The 19,087-nt window shown below is 35.9% G+C and overlaps 1 long non-coding RNA gene across 1 annotated transcript in view; it reads left to right on the forward strand.

Moving 5' to 3' along the window:
* Nucleotides 1-19,087, forward strand: part of LOC116667022 — a 429,450-nt gene that overhangs the window by 201,235 nt on the left and 209,128 nt on the right. The window lies entirely within an intron of this gene.

The raw sequence follows: 19,087 nt of genomic DNA on the forward strand, positions 1-19,087 counted from the left end.
TGCATGCCACGTATACTTTCGTAAGATTTAATTACCTTTCAGTGAGAACAAGGAATACTGACACTGAATTGGCTTTCCTAAGAGCTCAGAGAAACAAATGGAACATTGGATGAAATTATTGCATGTGAAACCTTTCTTTCAAGAGAACCAATTGCCGTAACTGAAACGTCTCACAATATTTGATTTGCTTTTGCCCTATAACCAAATGTTTCAATTAAACTGATTTGTGTTGGCATGGCTGAGATCGTTTGCAGTGCTTTGGCTAAGTTATCACAGACCTCAGCCTAGAATCTCAAATTCAGACTTCAGAGGACCCAGCCCAAGCTGTGTGCAGCCCGCAGATGGAATGTAGCAGGGGTCTTTATCGTTCCCATGTGGGAGTACTCATTAGTGACTGTAAGCACTTTTTTTTTTTTTAATACTTGAAACAGAAATTCTTCCACAGAGAGCTAATCAGCATCCACAGCCCCAAACAGAATTCCAGAGCAGTTTTTCTATTTAAAGAGGTGTCTGGTTTCACACATAGTAGTGGAAGATGAAAATACTCTTTCTGCTTGCATTTTGAAGCTATTCAAAATATTGAGATGTTGTACATGCAAAGATGAAGTTGAAGTTCAACTCTCTCCTTGGGACCCTTTAACATAGTTAATATGTTTCCCCTGAAGAAATAATGAGGACTGAGTTCTGATGTATTTGTCCAAGTATTCTGAGATCTGGAATTTTTACCCTTTAATGTAAATTAAAATTTGATCATCTGGGAATACCATGGAACGCAGGGGATCCTAAGTTGCACCTAAACTATGAAGGAAGAGTCCACCTCCCACAAGCAGCCCTGATTCGGGAAAGCAGTGCGCTAATGGCGTGGAAAGGCCTTAATGGAATGCGGTGGCCTGCATACTGCTGGGCACTCAGGGTAGTCTGGACCACGAATCGCAGACTTTAAAAACTCCATAACTGTAAAAATGTAATCTGCCCCCCTAGGTGACAATCTTAGGCTAAGGGAGGAGAAATGCCTTGGTTCCAGGTAACATAACTATTTTGAAAGGGAGCCAAGTTTAGAATCAGATCTTAGGGACCTCAGTCTTGTTCCCTGCCAGTATATCACAAAACCAGCTTGCCTTCCAAATTTGGAATTAGCACCCTTTGTAGTTAGTGATTCTGCTGACTGAAAAAGCAGCGCTTGCATCCACCTTCACTGCGGTTCAGTACAAGTAATTTAAACACAACCAAGCTTCTTTCTCTGTGGGTTCTGCTGTTGGGATTGAATTCGATCCATGGTTGGCTGAATCTGAGGCTATGGAATCCGTGCACACTGAGGGCCAACTACCATGTCGTTTTCTACAGGGGACTTAGTGAATTTTGGTATCCCGTGGGGTCCTGGAACCAAATCCCCTGCTGATACCAGAGGGACGACTGTGTAAAACAGTTTGACCCTGAATTAATTTCTTGCCTTTAACACAGTAGCAGTTTAAAACGTCTGCAATGGGCATAGGTACATTCTCCAAATGGTGGTGTGCTTTATGAGGTTAGGGACTGAGGCTTCCATTTGGGATGATACTTCCTGGATTGTGCAAAGTTTTGTTCAGTGTAAGCTCTTTGACATCGCTCTTTGGTGAGGCATCAGTTCCTGAAGCCTGGAGGATCTGCCACCCGCCCCTGTACCCATGATCCTAAGACAGTATGAAAGAAGTTATAGTGCTTGGCATAGAATGTCTTAGTAGTAGAGTTTAAATATGCCTTTGAAAGGATGCTTTTAGAATTGTTCATCTCTCTTTTTTCCTTCCTCCCTATCTCTACTCTGAAATATCAGAACAGATATTGGAGATTTTACACATTTTGGTCCTGTGAGTTTGTGGACCTAATGTTCATCTCCAGGGCAGCAAAACTAACCAAGCAAAGGTCACTCTTGTCATTGAGGTTTATAAGGATTCTTTGAGGCAGAACCTTTTGTCTCCAGTATGTAACAGTTCTGTGGGACAGCCGTCCTAAGATCTTCAGAGCTGGTTACCTTATTGTCAGTACTTGCAGGACAGTTTTTTTTTTCCGGTCGTTTTTAAAGCAAGACAGGATCTCCAACCTGCCCTCTTTTCTAGTAAATAATAATTTTGCTCTACTATGGGTACTTGACACATTCTTCCCAATTCCAGAGAGTGTTTGATAATTACCATCACTACACAAGAGGGATCATTTCAAAGAGAAGAAACAGGGGTAGAAGATTGTTGGGGCATCATTTTCAGCTGGCCAAACAAGATAAAAAGGTGATTAGTTCCTAAATGTGAAGAGCAGTCAAAATCTAAGCACATAGGAAAAGCTATTATTGAAAAAACAAAATAAACTAGCATCACAAAAGGCATAGTTTGTTGTTGTTTTTTCCTGTGGTTTCTGTGTCATCATTAGTTTATTCATGGAATGTGGTTGCATGTCTGGTCATCTAAGTAAGTTTAATCACAAAAGATAAGCGCAGTCTAACTGAAGATTGTTAAATATGGTAGGGAAAACTAAAATAATCTTAGGTCATACTAAAAATCAAAGGAGGTTATTTTAAAAGATAACTGATTTCTATATTGGTGGTGTTCTTTGACTGAATACACGTTTTTTTTTTTGGCAGTCCATTTTGGAATACCCTTAAAATTAAAACTAGTTTCATTAAGTCCATCAAATTCAAGCTGGATCCAGGTTTTATGGATCTTTTTACAGCCCCAAACTAACATAAAAAATTGTTCTCCAAAAGCAAAAACTACTAGTTGGCTTGGTAAGAGACCCTTGTGTCTTACAGTCTGACAGTGCACCAGGGATTAGCATGCGTAGTCTTCCTTGCAAACCAAATACTTTTATTTGTGAATAAAAACCCTATGCAAAATTCTGGGGCGATGAAGCAGTAATGATTATTAGTTTTTAGTTTTGGTTGAATAGATGTTGATTGAAGGAAAACTCAGCTGCTGGAATTTTCAACATTAATATTTTCCAAAGTTGCAAGAAAATCCAAGGCATTGTGACCATGTTAACAAAGTACAAAATAGGCAGAGGGCTGAAAGACAAAATTGGGGAAAAATAATTTCCTCCAGGGCTTTCTGATTTTTTAAATTAATATTTTTAATTGAAGTATAGTTGATTTACATTATATTAGTTTCAGGTATACAGCATCATGATTCAACATTTTTACAGCTTATATTCCATTAAAATTATTACAGAATAATGGCTATAATTCCCTGTGCTATACAATGTATCCTAGTTGCTTATCTGTTTTATACATATTAGTTTGTATCTCTTAATCCCATATGCAGTTTTCCCCTCTCCCCTTCCCTTTCTGCTTTAATAACCAATAGTTGTTTTCTGTATCTGTGAGTCTATTTCTGTTTTGTGTGTGTGTGTGTGTGTGTGTATTTGTGTGTGTGTGTTTATAACACACACACACACACATTCGTTTGTATTATTTTTAAGATTCCACATATAAGTGATATCATACAGTATTTATTTTTCTCTGTGACTTATTTCACTAAGCATAATATTCTCTAGGTCCATCTACTTTGCTGCATATGGCAGAATTTCATTCTTTTTCATGGCTGAGTAATATCCCATTACAGTTATATGTGTGTGTACACACATATGTACACATATTCCTTATCCATTCATCTACTGATGCACATTTGGCTTGCTTCCATATCTAGGCTGTTGTAAATGGTGCTGCTACAAACATTGGGATGCATGTATCTTTTGAAATTAGTGTTTTTGTTTTTCCTGGCTATATACCCAGGAGTGGAATTGCTGGATCATGTGATCATTCTATTTTTAGTTTTTTGAGGAACCTCCATACTGTTTTCCATAGTGGCTGCACCAACTTACATTCCCACCAACAGTGTACAAGGGTTCCCACTTTTCCACATCCTTTCCAACATTTGTTTTCTGTAGACTTTTGTATTATTTGCTTATTTATTTGTTATTATTTTTGTTATTTGTTTATTATTATTTGTAGACAATCTGACAGGTGTGAGGTGATATCTATGTTGTTTTGGTTTGCATTTCTCTAATAATTAGCAATGCTGAGCATCTTTTTATGTGCCTGTTAGCCGTCTGTATGTCGTCTTTGGTAAATGTCTATTCAGATCTTCTGACCATTTTTTGATTGGGTTGTTTGTCTTTTTTGATTCTGATTTTTTTATGTTTATGAGTCATTACTACAATTGAGCAAATGGCTATGGAGAATGAAACAAAGAAAAAAGGTCTAGGAACATAGTGGGTGGAAAAAAACCTAATTAACCTTCATATATATATATACACAGTATTCTTCCATCTAGTGTTGCACCTGATATTCTGTATTATATGGAAAGTCAGCAATACCTATCACCACTTTACAGATGGAAAACTAAGGTCTCAGAGAAGTTAGGGCCATTTATTGAATGGATGTTTTAGCCAAAAGCAAGAATGCAAATATCCTAATAAGAAAAATTCTCTTTCAGTCTGAGGCAATCCAGTAACCGACCCTTCTAATTCCAATTAGAATTGAACTCCAATTCATTTGTTGCCAGTCAGATTCAATCAAGAAATGTACTGGGAGCCTCCCATTGTCTGGTACAATGTTAGGGATTAGAAGTGAAGTGAGAGACAGCTCTTTCTTTTGTGACCACAGAGTTTAGTGAGGGAGACAGACAAGAGAAGCAACAAGTGCAAAACATGGGGGTATAGAGGAGTAAGAAAATGGTTCCATTGGATGCAAAGATTCATCTCTGTATTTCCGTAATGAGAGGGTAATTACCATGTTTCAGACATTGTGCAAAGCATCTCTGTGTGCTCTGATTGTAAGGGTTGCCATTAATATTGGTTCACTAGCATACTTCTCAGCATTCCAATCAGAGACTCCCAGTAGTCGAAAGGTCTCAATCAGGAATGGGGGTGGAGACTAATTTTTATTGAGCACCTACTCTGGGTACTCCTTATTTCACACAAAACAAAACCAAGGATGAGGTCATGGAGGATATCAGAGGCAGAAATGGCATGAGTCAGAATGCACTGAGGCATGACCCTGGTCTTAGAGGGTCTTGGGCTCAGTTAACTTGATTGGAAAACAGTAATAGAAGCAACTTCACTGGCCCCTGAAAAGCACCCACTGACTACCACCTGGATATGCAAATATCCACACAGCCTGCAGCACTGGTGGCGTTTTAGTGAATGCCAGAGAGAAATCAAAGAATCAGGATGTTAAAAAGCAAACAGAAAACCCTGATGAATTGACACACAGGCTTCAAACACTGTAAACTTTTTTTATATTGAAGTATAGTCAGTTATAATGTGTCAATTTCTGGTGTACAGCATAATGCTGTCAGTTATATATGAACATACATATATTCATTTTCATACTTTTTCATTATAGGTTACTCAAGATATTGAATATAGTTCCGTATGCTATGTAGAAGAAATTTGTTTTATATCTGTCTTAAATATAGTAGTTAATATTTGCAGATCTCTGACTGCCAACTTGAAATGATCACTGGCCTTTCCCCCTAGAGGAATTAATAGCATTAGATTCTGTACATTCCTGGGGCTACATGGACTGACAGGTAGAATTTGAGAAGTTTGGGGAGGTGGGGGTCTAGTATTAAAGAAGTATGGAGTCTAGGAGATTTCTTTCTCTGGCCGACTGCCCCAGGAGATTTACTGGAACTTTGGTGAGGAAGGGAGGATTAAGTTAAAATATTTTCAAGTAGCCTGAGAAGCTACAACAGAGATTTCTACATCTCTGCAGGCTCATTCTATGTGAAATAAAACAGTAGAATAAGTCCAAAGACTTTTCTAACCACTAACCCTGTGAGATGCCAGTCTGGGCTTTAGGGGAATCTTGCATTCTTTTTGGTGGTAGTTTAAGTGTTATTCTTTCTTTCTTAGAAGGTGCATTGCCAATCATAGCTAATCCCCTTGTGGTATTTTTGCATTTCATCCTTCCATAGAAATTTGAGGACTAGAGCAGATCATGTATGTCTGCCTAAGGCAAGATGTAGCAAGGTAGATCTTTATTCTCTCCCGTAATGAGCTTGTAAGAGAATTTTGTAGTTATGCAAGAGCAAAAGAAGAGAGAGAGAGACATAAATATATTATATATTTATATAAAAATGTGCAAAATATTTAAAAGAATATAAAAGAAAATTTATAAAAGAATATAAATATATAACATAGTATATATATATTTAATGTATTTATATGAGACAGATTTAGAATGTTACAGAAAGATTCTTTTTTTAATTATTTACTTTCCAATTAAGATGCATAGAATCTGGGGTTATGGAAAATATACTACATTGTATCCTGCCATGACAGGTAATTCTAACACAACACAGATCCAGCAAAGAGCTCTAGTAGGGAAACAATGCTTTTAAACAAATCCGTCATCTTGCTTAGATAGAGAGGCTGCTTTGAATGCTTCAGGAATTCATCAGCCATCTTTGTCCAGACAACTATATCCAGTAGTCTAGTTACCTTGGGAACTTGTCTCCTCATGACTAAGGTCAAGAAGTAACTTGTATGATATGAGGGGAAAGTACATCTGAGATGGATGGTTCTTTCAAGTTGGAGTTCATGCCTCACCAGGCCTGTGAGACATAGACGCATGATGATATGTTTCGAGTTGTGTTCAGTGGTAATTATAGCATACACTGGGAGCATTTAAAGGGTCACAGGGTGTCACTGCAGCAAATGGTTGTTTTACTTAATTCACTAGGGTCGTGGTCATGCTTTATTCTAACTCAAGAGTCTGCTACGTGTATGGTGCCGTATTGTGAACTTGACTCGTCAAATCTGTTCGTCTCCGTAACTGGTCTGCACAATGACCTTTACCTCTGACATCCCAAAGGTACTTAGCACAACATTATTGTGTCCCCGAGATCTTATGTATTTTTGCCTTTCTTAATCTTATTTCACTGTCCTTCCATCTTCCTCTGCTTCAGCCATATTGGTTTCTTTCCATTCCTTGGATATACCCTCCTTTTCCCTGTCTCAGGGCCTTTACACATGACATTCTTTCTACCTTGAATACCCATCCTACAAATTTTTCGTGTCTGGCTTTGTCAATATTGAAATTTCAGTTCATATATCACCTCCTCAGAGAGCTTTTCCATGATTAGCTCTATTAAACGTCCCTGACCCTCCCACCCACCCACCCACGCCCACTCACACACACACACACCAGCAGTCTCATTTCCCAGTTTTAGTTTTTGTAACATTTAGCACTGTTTACAATTCCTGATTTTTAATTTTTTTATCTATCTGTGCTTGCTAGAATTTAAGCTTTATTAAACAGAGACCTGTGTGTCTTATTTATTGTCATATCCCCAGAACTCAAAACACTGCCTGGCATATGGTAGATGATCAAAGTTTGAACGATTATAAGTCTAATAAGATAAACTGTAGAATTATTGCCACCACTGGCCTAAATTAGGAATTTCTGCCACATACTCTGGGAATAGTTAGTATCATCAGTGAAGTAGTTTGCTTTCTCCAAGGACTCTTCCCTTAATTCCATACCTTTTGGATGCAATAATTGAACATATCCAGGTTTTGAAAAGAGCTGAACTTAGTAGGGTGCTGTTATGAAAGCAATGCTTTTTCTCACCTTTTCCCACTAATCTGGTCTGTGGACCCTCTTTTCTGCAGTATTAATCTCAGTCAGTTCTCTTGGCTTTCTCAGTCATTTTTAGACAATTAAAAAGAACTTTGTTCATGTTCAAGCATTAACGACATGACATAACAACTCTAAACTTTTAATCTTTCAACATTAAAACTTCTTCCCTCCCTAGGATCCAGCCTGCTTCGAGGTTGGGAGACTGCAGTAGAAAAAGAGCTCTTGGCTAGCTTCTTTCCTCTTTTCATTTGCCACCTCTCCCATTAGCTAGCTACTGATTCTTGCCCTTCCAGGGTTGGACCTCAGGGAGAAGAGCTTAGAAGGAAAAGGGAAAAGCTTTACATGGCTCATACAGATGCACTACTATGCCTCTAGGCATGAGTTGACCAAAGATGATTCTTCAGGGACATTTTGCAGGTTCTTCAGATATCTTCCAGGCTTCAGATCTCTCGTCCTGGGTACTGCCTCTCCTTTGGCTGGCCAGTACGACTTACCCTCCACTTGTTACACTGGAGCCCCTTCATCCTTCCCTGTGGTCTTCTTCAGGACTCTATAAGACCTTAGTCTACTTCACTTTCTGAGGATCCACATCAAATTTTAAGAAAATAGGCAGATTTTTTTTTTCTGTAAAATGTGAAGGAGAATGCAACTTGACCCTCAACATAAACCTCCATACTCCAAGGTTCATGAAGGGACACCTGTAGTCATAAATTCTCACCTTTGGACACTCAAGTGTGAGTCAAACACTGGTCACTGCGGCCCTTATATTCCAGAGGATACCTTTCAGGCTCACTGAATGATCCCCTGAAATTCTACCTTGATTTGAATTGAGGAAGAAGGCTGCCCCTACCTTTCCGCATAGTTGGAAATATAAATAGTGCGGGGACTGCTCTCTCCAAATAAATTCTCTGTCTCTGTTCTGAGAGTCTTGGCCGGGCTCTGCCTTCAGAGTTTTCAAGAGTACATCAGAACTTCAAGCCACTGATCCCCAGACTCCAGAGAAAATGCAGCTTACTCTCCAAAGAGTACCTTCGAAGCCTCTTTTGTTGAACATGTGGTAATCGAAAAGCCCACCAGTCATTTCCTCTGTGAAGAGAGAGAGAACACACAGGAAGTTAAAAGCTTTCTTCAAATCTATCCTTCTCCTTCCAGCCTCCTCACCTTAAGTCTTTATACTCCTGAGGGGGATGTTAGGTTAAGGCAATCTGGACAGTTTTACAGTCTCTTTGCATGCCCTGACTCACAGGTCTGCCACCTTATTTCTTGATATGAGGATGATTAACATTTATTGCACTTGTCTAGGCCTTTGGGGAATCAGCCAAAGATGAGATAAAGTCTTGTTTTAAATCCTTGTTGTGTTAAAAAGTATATTGTTTAATCATACTGCCAGTAATTTTTCCCCCATACTGCCATGTTTCTGCTCTTACGTGAGTTTACAACATTAACTAATGACTGAAGATTGTCTTTCTGCAGTGAGTAATGCCTGCTCACAAGTGGAGGGGATATTGAACCATTGTTAATGACTAGATATCATATAAAGGCATAGATGCAGGGAGCATATACAGGTAAATGAGACTTAGTGGTGAATGAGACAAAATAGGAAACTGCTGAATATTTTACATATTTCAATCACAGGAATGGCACTCAGAGTAGAGCTGGAGTTTGATCAAGTAGAGCAGAAGTTCTCAGCAAAAGCTGAACCTCAGATTTACTACCCTGTCAATGAAGCTCCTTGACATTTTTGAATATAATTTGAAAAAAAAAAAACAAACCCAGCAACTTATTACCCTGGTGCTTTGGAAACTTTCTCTAAATTTAAACTCATGGTAACTATTATCTGTGCCTCTCATTAGGCACTGATATTTCAGTTCAATAAGGCATCATCTTTTATATATCCATGTATATACATCTTGTTTCCACATTATTTTCCACTCAAAGTGGCAAGGAATATGTCTTTGTATTCTTCCATAATGTCCTTCAGTTCAAGCTTACAGGTAGTAGGTGCTCAGTTAGTGACTACTGGTTGATGACTAGCCTTCCTTTCTTTGTTCATTAGATCCACATTATGTGAAAAATATGAGGGATCTTCCCATACTAAGTAGCAAGAGTCAAGTCACAGTCACCAAATGTTACCTTAAAGAGGCTTCCACCGGCCAGTGATTTGGTATTAATCATCTATAAATACAGTAACGGGAACAAATTAAAACACATCAAGATGTTTAAATCTGCCATTTCAATAAGAAAAATGATTATTCTTAAAGCCTAGTAGCAACCAGTTCATTATTTGGAAAACTGTTAAATAAAGGGAAAGAGTCAATTATTTATCCTGCTTTTTCTATACCAGTTATATCACAGAGTAATCAAATAGATAAGTAATGAACAAAAAGAAATGATAATGCTAAATCACCACCATTTTCAGTCTCTAATCAAGAAATGAGTCTAAGCATTCAACATCAAAGACTGCCTACATCAAAAAAAACCCCAGGAATAACCAGATACTTCCTGCCTCCTGATGAAAAAAACACATCACTTACGAAAGAGTCTTAAAAAAGACTTAAAATCTATTCTAAATCTGCTCAAGCTTCTAGATCCAATTTCCTTTTTATAGGAAATACAGAGGACAGAGGAGCATGTTAAACTGTATCATGGGAGGGCAGTGAACAAAATCTTAATTTTCTGTACTCCACAGGAAAAATTACACAGTTTATTTGATTAATAAATTGCAGGAGAGAGAGGAAAGCAAGTGAGAGAGAGAACATATAGAGTAAAAGAGACTTAAAATATATGTCAACCAATTCCAGTGTGTGAGCATTATCTGAATCCTGACTCCAATAAATGGTAAATATAACTGAGACTCTGTAAGACACTTGAAAATTTGAACACTAGTTGTGAATTTGGTTATACTAAGAAATAATTGTTAAATTATTTTTGGTGTGACAGTGGTATTTTTCTTATATCTAAAGGTCCTTATCTTTTAGAGATATACTACTGAAATATTTATGAATGTAATTCTATGGTGGATGACATTTGCTTCAAAGTAAGGAAGAGATAGTAGATGGGGCATAGATTCAACGTGATTTACCGTGAGTTTATGATTGTTGAAGCTGGGTGAAGGGTAAATGACAGTTCATAAGCTCATAGATGGTATTCTGTCTAAGTGTTCCAAGTTCATTAAAAAATCTTTAAAAATACTAGAAGAAAGATAATATATTAATTAAATCTTCCTTCATAAAACCTAATGTGTTAATTCCCAGAGAGAAAAATTTGTATATTTGTTTTATGTATTTGTTTTTTGGTTTTTTATAAAAAAATGCACTACAGAGTAGCAATACAGGCAGGGACTTATAATCTGGTGTATGGGTCCAAGAGTGATTCAGGAATTCTGTAACCACCCAGAATTATGTGTAAAATTAATTTCAGATGTGTGTATTTTTGCATTTTAGAGATGAAAGAACTCTAAAAACAAAGACTGTAAGAACAAACAATTCATAGGTATGATTACTTTTTTAGAGAAACACTACAGAGAAATGTTAATTTTTTTAGTATGACTTGGCAACTGAAATGAAAAAGAATACATTTTCAAAATGATTTACTAAATCATTGAGAAAATGTTTCTATCTGGTTCTGCTTTGTCCAAATTCTTACCATCAACACTTAACTCTTCTCTAGAGTATGTTCTTTCACTCATTTAAGGCAACCTCCTTCTGCGTCATAGCCGCCTCCAATATCCCTTGGGCAGTGCTGAACTACAAGAGCTCTTATGAGCAACTATCAGATTTCTAGGTGTACCACTTTATATACATATATATATACACACATATATGTATGTATATAAAAAATTTTTTTTCCCCTCCAAGTAAAGGATAAGTTCTCTACTGGCAGAGACCATGTTTGTGCTGCCTGTGTGTTCTAGTTGTGTGAATGTGGTAAGAAACATCACTATTTATTTGCTAAGAATTAGATATTGTAGAGGAAACTAAGGAAACACCATGTTTGAAGCAACTATCTGTATAATCATTACTTGTTTGATTCTCTAAGTTTTCTCATCTATTTTTACTCTAGTTCAAGTTAAAAATCAGACACACATGGAAATATTTGATGCAATGTCTTTAGGCAACATTCTTTTTTTTTCAATAGTTCTATTTTTTTCCTTGTTCTTTTTATTCTAATAATTGGATATTTTTAAGCCTAAAGGGTAAATTCTAAGATAAAGTTATGAGAAAACTTACTTAAGGGAGGAAGGTTTTCTTGTAAGGTCATTTTGAATATGATCTTTGTTTCCCTTTTCACAGCTTCACTTACAATTTTTTTTAAGTAAATACATTCACAGCTTTACTAGGCTATCACTAACTCTTATTCTCACATTTAAAACTGATTTTAGAAAAAAAATAATATCTAGGAAGATTCTCATGAGTTTTCCCATCAGCAGGGTTACTTATTTTTTTTTTGCAGAGAAACAGCTCTGGAACACAAAGGCATTTGAAATAGGCATCCTTGATACAAACTGCAGATTACTTTCTCACGACTCCTGGTTGTGTACTCCCAGATCAATAGAAATTCAAGGGATCTGAAAATTAAATCTTGCGGTGCATTTTTTTTTCCATTCTGACTTTACTGATAAGGCTATAATCCTTCTGCACCATTTTAGCAGCTTCGGGTGGAAAAGTATTAACACTGACATTTGAAAATGAACGTGTTAGGTTGGAGAGGTAGAGGAGATGTTAGGACTTTGCAGCCCAGTTACCTCGGTCCTGTTTAAATTTCATGGACTGCACTAAGCACATCAGAGGTATTTTGCTGAAAAGCCCTGTTCATGCCCAGTTTGTTCCTTTTGCACTACCCAAATGCAAGGGCACAGACTCCTTTAAAGAATGGAGAAGTAAAGCTCAGTCTTCTCTGATGAGGGGACTGCTGATCAAGACCACTAATACTGAGAGCTCTCCTACAAAATCCAAGGCATGTTTGTAACTATGATGACCATAAACTCATTTCTGAGGGCCCAGTATGGCATACTTTATTTAAAAATTAATGGATTCTGAATTTAAACAGAATCCTTAAAACTCTGTATGTGCTTTTGGCTGTAATATACCATGCTGTAAAAAACAAGGTGTTTCCATAACACTTCTTCCTCTTGGTAAATCACAAATCCATGAAATGCCAAAGAGTCTGTGATGCATTACTTCAACCAGTCTCAGGCAGAGGGTATCATTAGAACATGCCCATCTTTCTTTGGTAAATTCTTTGAAAGGGACCATTTTTTATATCCTATTTACCTCAGTCACCATAAGAGGTTTAACATTCCCTGTTTCTACACCTAGATGGATTTTTTCCTGTGGCGAATATGTATATCCCCCATTTTGATGCATTCTCACACTTTTCTTTGTTCCCCCCAAACCCTCAAGATCTCATAATGTGTCATCTTGAAAATTCCCCATCTCTTTAACTTCTTCAGTTACTGGTCTCTTTCTTCTTGCTGTGAACAGGGTGATGGATGCTTCTCTCCTGAATCCACTGCTTCACTTGCAGCTCTATGATGCTGTTTTTTTTTCTTTTTTCTTTTTTTAACTCCCATAGTCCTTATACCACAAATCCCAGAAAAAACATTGCTTCTTGATCCTAGTTGTCATTTCCAGATCTTTCTCCCTCAGAACCCCCTGTTCCTTTGAAGGGCTTGGCATCACACTTAACTACCTGCTTACCCCTTCTTACTGCTCTCATCTATCAGCCTTCCAATTTTAGCACCAAACTCACTGTTTTCCTTTTGAGCCCTTGTTCCTTAGATTTTTATCACTTCACCTCAGCCATAAAGTCCTATATTCATTGCTTAGTCATTACCAGTCATAACTATATCATCTCTCCAAAATCTCAATTTCAAATAATCTGACCACCATGTCGTATATTTTATGCTCATTTACCGCGTTCCATCATGACAACAGCTTGACTCCTTTTGAACTTCTCATCCATTTATCCTACCATTTTTTTTTCACTTTTTCTTGGCTTTATGTCCTCATTTCCCCTCATACCAGCTTAGGTTCCATAGTCCATCATTTTAGTTGCTTGCTTTGAACGTACTTGTAATTCCCTTGTACCAATGCCCACTGATGAACTCACAAAAGCCCAACATTTTTTAAACCCAGCTCTCTCCTTACTCTGTCCCTGCTCCCATAAAGCAGTGCCTAGAGAAATCACACACTCTTACTACTAAGGTTCAATTTTCTTTGCTATTGCAAATTTAAACTGAGGACTCAAAAAATGTCTCAGAAGTGCCCAAATACCCTTCTACATTTTCCTAGTCAAATCATTTCACTTTTTTTTTTCAGAATGTTTTACTTATTTTCTTTCTTCAAACCTCATATCATGTACCATATCCCCTTACTCCCAGTGCAGAATTCATGGAAAATGAGAAACAGTATCTTCCACCATCAAATCTGCCAGTGTATGTTCAACTACACTCGCACTCTGAGCATTCCCCCTCATTGCTACCTACGTGTGGCATGTCTCTGTTCCTGTCACTAACCAGATTTTACACTTGGGCTCTGAGTTCCACTGTTTCTTGTTTACTCAAGGACTTCACACCTGCCACTATCCCTTGTTGTCTCTCTTGCATCCGCATGTTTTCCATGTCTGCTAAATCTTTGTCAATCGGTATACAATTGTGCTATGAAATTTACAGTCCTAAATAAGTAAGTAAGGAAAATCAACTAGGCTTAGCAAATCTCTTCAGCTGGAATCTCGTATTGCCATTAAATATTATAACAAAAATTTGGGGGAGAATATTTTCTACTCATTGTTTCCAGTCCCTATCTCCCATTCTGTCCTCAATTATTTTCATTTAGATAAACATTCATTGCCACCACTTTATTGAAAACATTCTTACCATATCAACAAAATCTATCTTTGCTGAATCCAATGGATAATTTTCAGTTCACAATTAAATCAATCTCAAAACAGGATTTTAATGCAGATAACCACTCTCTCTTAATAAAACACTTTTTGTTCATCTCTTAGCTTTCATAATAGCATACTGCCTTTTTTTTTCTCTAATTGCAATGGCCTTCTCATTCTTTTTTTTTGTTTGAGATATAATTCATATGTCATAAAACAATCTTTAAAATGTATAAATCAATGAGTTTAACTACCGTCAAAAGGTTGTGCAACTATCATCACTACCTAGTTCTAGAATATTTTCATCGCCTCCCCCCAAATCCCATACCCATTAGCAGTCACTCTCAAGGTTCTCCTTTATTAGCTCTTGACGACAACTAATTGATTTTCTGACTCAATGGATTTGTCTATTTTGAATATTTTATATAAATGGAATTATACAACATGTGCCCTTTTGTGTCTGGCTTATTAATTTAACATAATGTTTCAAGATTCATTCCTATTATGTTATGAATCAATAGTACTTTGTCCTTGTATGGATGAACCATATTCCATTCTATGGATATGCCATCTTTTTCTTTTTTAATACAAAATCTGTTGATGGACATTTGGGTTGTTTTAACTTTTGACTATTACGAACAATGCTGCTATGAATGTCCATGTACCAGTTTTTTGTGTGAACATATTTTCAGTTCTCTTGGATATGTACATAGAGGTGGCATTGCTGGATCATATGGTAATTCTGTATTTACCTTTCTGAGGCCTGCCAAACTGTTTTCCACAGTAGCTACCCCATTTTACATTCCCACCAGCAATATATAAGGATTGCAATTTTTTTTTTTGTATATCTTTGCCAACATTTGTTAGTTTGAGGGATTTTTTTTTTTCTTTTTGTTTATAGCCATCTTAGTGGTATCTTACTGTGATTCTGATTTGCATTTCCCTAATTACTAACAATACTGAGCTTTTTTTTAATGTGCTTATTGACCATTTGTATTTCTTTTTTGGAGAAGGTTACTCAAATGCTTTGACCATTTTTTAATTGGGATAGTTTAAAAGTATTGGGTTTTTTTTTAAGTTGAATTGTTACATTTATTATTTTTGTGTTTCATTGTGACATTATATGTTCTGGATACTGAATACTTTTAAGATATATTATTTGAAAAAAAATTTCTGCTGTTCTATAGATTGTCTTTTCATTTTCTTGATAGTGTTCTTAGAAAGCACACATTTTTCCATTTAGTGAAGTCCAATTAATCTGTTTTCCTTTTCGTTGTTTGTGCTTTAAATGTCATATCTAGGAAACTAATCTAAGATCATAAAGATTTACAACTATATTTTCTTCTAACAGTTGTATAATGTTACCATTTAAGTTTGTCTTTGATCCATATAGAGTTAATTTTTTAATTTGGTATGAAGTAGAAGTCTAAGTTTAAAGTTTATTCTTTTGCAAATGGATATCCACTTATCCCAGCACCATTTGCTGAAAAGATTTTTCTTTCCCTATTAAATGGACTTGGCACCCTTATTGAAAATCAATTGACCATCAACATATGGGTTAAGTTGTAGACTCTAATTTCCATTCCATTGATTGGTGTATCTGTCCTTATGACGGTATCATGCTGTCTTTCTAGTAAGTTGCAGTTGGGAGTGTGAGTCCATCAACTTTGCTCTTTTTCAAGATTGTTTTGCTAATTTGTGTTTCCTGCATCTCTGCATGAATTTCAGGATCATCTTATCTGTTTCTACAAAAAAAAAAAAATGATAGTTGAGATTTTATTAGAGATTGTCTTCAATTGTAGATCAATTTGGGGAATATTGGCACCTTAGCAATACTAAATCTTCCAATCTATAAACATGGACTCTTTCAATTTATTTAGGTCTTTCTAATGTCTTTTGATAGTATTTTGTAGCTATCAGTGTACAAGTCCTACACTTCTTTTATTGAATTTATTCCCAAGTATTTAGTATTTTTTTAATGCTACAGGCATACCTCAGAGATATTGCAGGTTTAAGTCCAGATAACTATAATAAAGTAAATACCACAGTAAAGTGAGTCACACAATTAAAAAAAAAATTTCTCAGGGTATATAAAATTTGTTTTCACTGTCCTTTAGGCTATTAAGTGTGCAATAAAATTATATCTAAAAATGTATAATTAAAAATAAATTATTTTTTAAAAGTGCTAACCATCAACTGAACCTTTAGCAAGTCATACACTTTTTGCTGGTAGAAGGTCTTTCTTTGATGTTAATGACTGATGACTGATCACAGTGTTTATTGAAGGTTGGGGTGGCTGTAGCAATTTTTAAAATAAGACAGAAATGATGTTTGCTGCATCAATTGACTCTTCATTTTGTGAATGATTTCTCTGTAGCATGCAGTGCTATTCCATAGCACGTTACCCAGAGTAGAGCTGCTTTCTCAGTGGAGAATTGGAGTCAGTTCTCTCAAATCCTGATGCTGCTTTATCAACTAAGTTTATGTACTTTTCTAATTTTTGTTTGTGGTCATTTCAACAGCCTCCACAACATCTTCACCAGGAGTAGATTCCATCTCAGGAACGAATATATATATATATATATATATATATATATATATATGTATGTATATATACATATATACATATATGTGTATATATATGTATATATATATGTGTATATATATATATATACACACACACATACATATACACACACATACATACATACACACACATATACACATACATGCACACGCACACATATATATAAATTATATATATATATTTTGCTCATCCATAAGCAGCAACTCCTTATTCTTTAAAGTTTTATCATGAGGTTGCAACAAGATAGTCACATCTTCAGTTTCCGATTCTAACTCAGATTCTTTCTGTTTCCATCACATGTGCATTTACTTCCTCCACTGAAATTGAACTTCTCAAAGTCATCCATGAGGGTTGGAATCAACTTCTGCTAAACTTCTGTTACTGTTGATATTTTGACCCCTTCCCATGAATCATGAATATTTTAATGGCATCTAGAGTGGTGAATCCTTTCCAGAAAGGTTTCAATTGACTTTTCCCAGATCCATCTGAGGAATCACTATCCACGGTGTCTAAAGCCCTACAAAATGTATTACTCCTTGTTCCATGGGCTACAGAATAGATATTGTGTTAGTAGACATGAAAACAACCCCAATAATTTTGTATATCTCCATCTGAGCTCTTGGGTGACCAGGTACATTGTTAATGAGCAGTACTATTTTGAAAGAAACCTTTTTTGTTTTGTTTTGTTTTATTTTTTCCTGAGCAGTAGTTCTCAACATTGGGTTTAAAATATTTAGTAAACCATGTTGTAAATAGATGTGCTGTCATCCAGGCTTTGTTGTTACATTTATAGAACACAAGATGTATCAATTTTAGCATAATTCTTAAGGACCTCAGGATTTTCAGAATGGTAAACAAGCATTGGCTTCAACTAAAAGTCACCAACTGTATTAGTCCCTAACTCTCTTGAGCCAGCCTCTTCTCTGAAGCTCTGAAGGCAGACATTGACTTCTCTCTAGCCACAAAAGTTCCAGATAGCCTCTTCTTCCAATTGAAGGATGTTTCATGCACATTATAAATCTATTGTTTAGAAGTCAATAATAGGAGAAAAATTGGAAGATTCACAGAAATGTAGAAATTAAAACAACACACTTCTGAACAACCAGTGGGTCAAAGAAAAAATCAAAGGGGAAATCAGAAAACATTTTGAGGAAAACAAAATTGGAAATATAACATACTAAAACCTATGGGGTGCAGAAAAAGCAGTTTTAAGAGGAAAGTTTAAAGCAGTAAATGCATAAGTTAAGAAAAGCTAGTTTTACACCTCAAAACAACAACAAAACAACTTAAGCCCAAATTTAGCAGAAGAAAGGAAGTGATAAAGTAGAGCAAATGGATAGAGACGACAAAAACAATAGAAAAGGTTAATGAAGCTGTGTTGTTTTTTCAAAAGATTAATACAATTTACAAATCTGTAGCTAGACAGAAGACTCAATAAAATCATAAATAAGAGGCATTACAAATGATAGAACAGAAATACAGAGGATCATAAGACACTACTATAAACAATTATATGTCAACCAATTGCATAACCTAGAATAAATGAATTTCTAGAAACAGAAAACTGACCAAGATTGATTTATGAAAAAAATGGAAAATCTAAACAGACCAATAAGAAGATTGAATTAGTAATTAAAAATCCCCTCAAAAAGAAAAGCTGAAGACCAAATAGCTTCAGTGGTGAATTCTGCCAAACATTTAAAAGACTTAATACCAATTATTCTTAAACTCTACCAAAAATTGAAAAGGAGGAAACATTTTGAAACTCATTTTTATGTCTAGTATTACACTGATAACAAAGCCAGACAAGGATACTACAAGTATCCTAGATAGCCTCTTTTTCTTAAAGAAAAAATTTTCTTCTTAAAGGAAATTATAGGCCAGTATCCCTAATGAACTTAGAATGAAATCCTCAACCAAATTTTACCAAATTGAATTTAACAAAATGTAAAAGGGATCATATACCATGATCTAATGGGATTTATCTTTGAAATACAAAGATATTT

Source organism: Camelus ferus, chromosome 11, assembly GCF_009834535.1.
Source record: "Camelus ferus isolate YT-003-E chromosome 11, BCGSAC_Cfer_1.0, whole genome shotgun sequence".
Lineage (NCBI taxonomy): Eukaryota > Metazoa > Chordata > Mammalia > Artiodactyla > Camelidae > Camelus > Camelus ferus.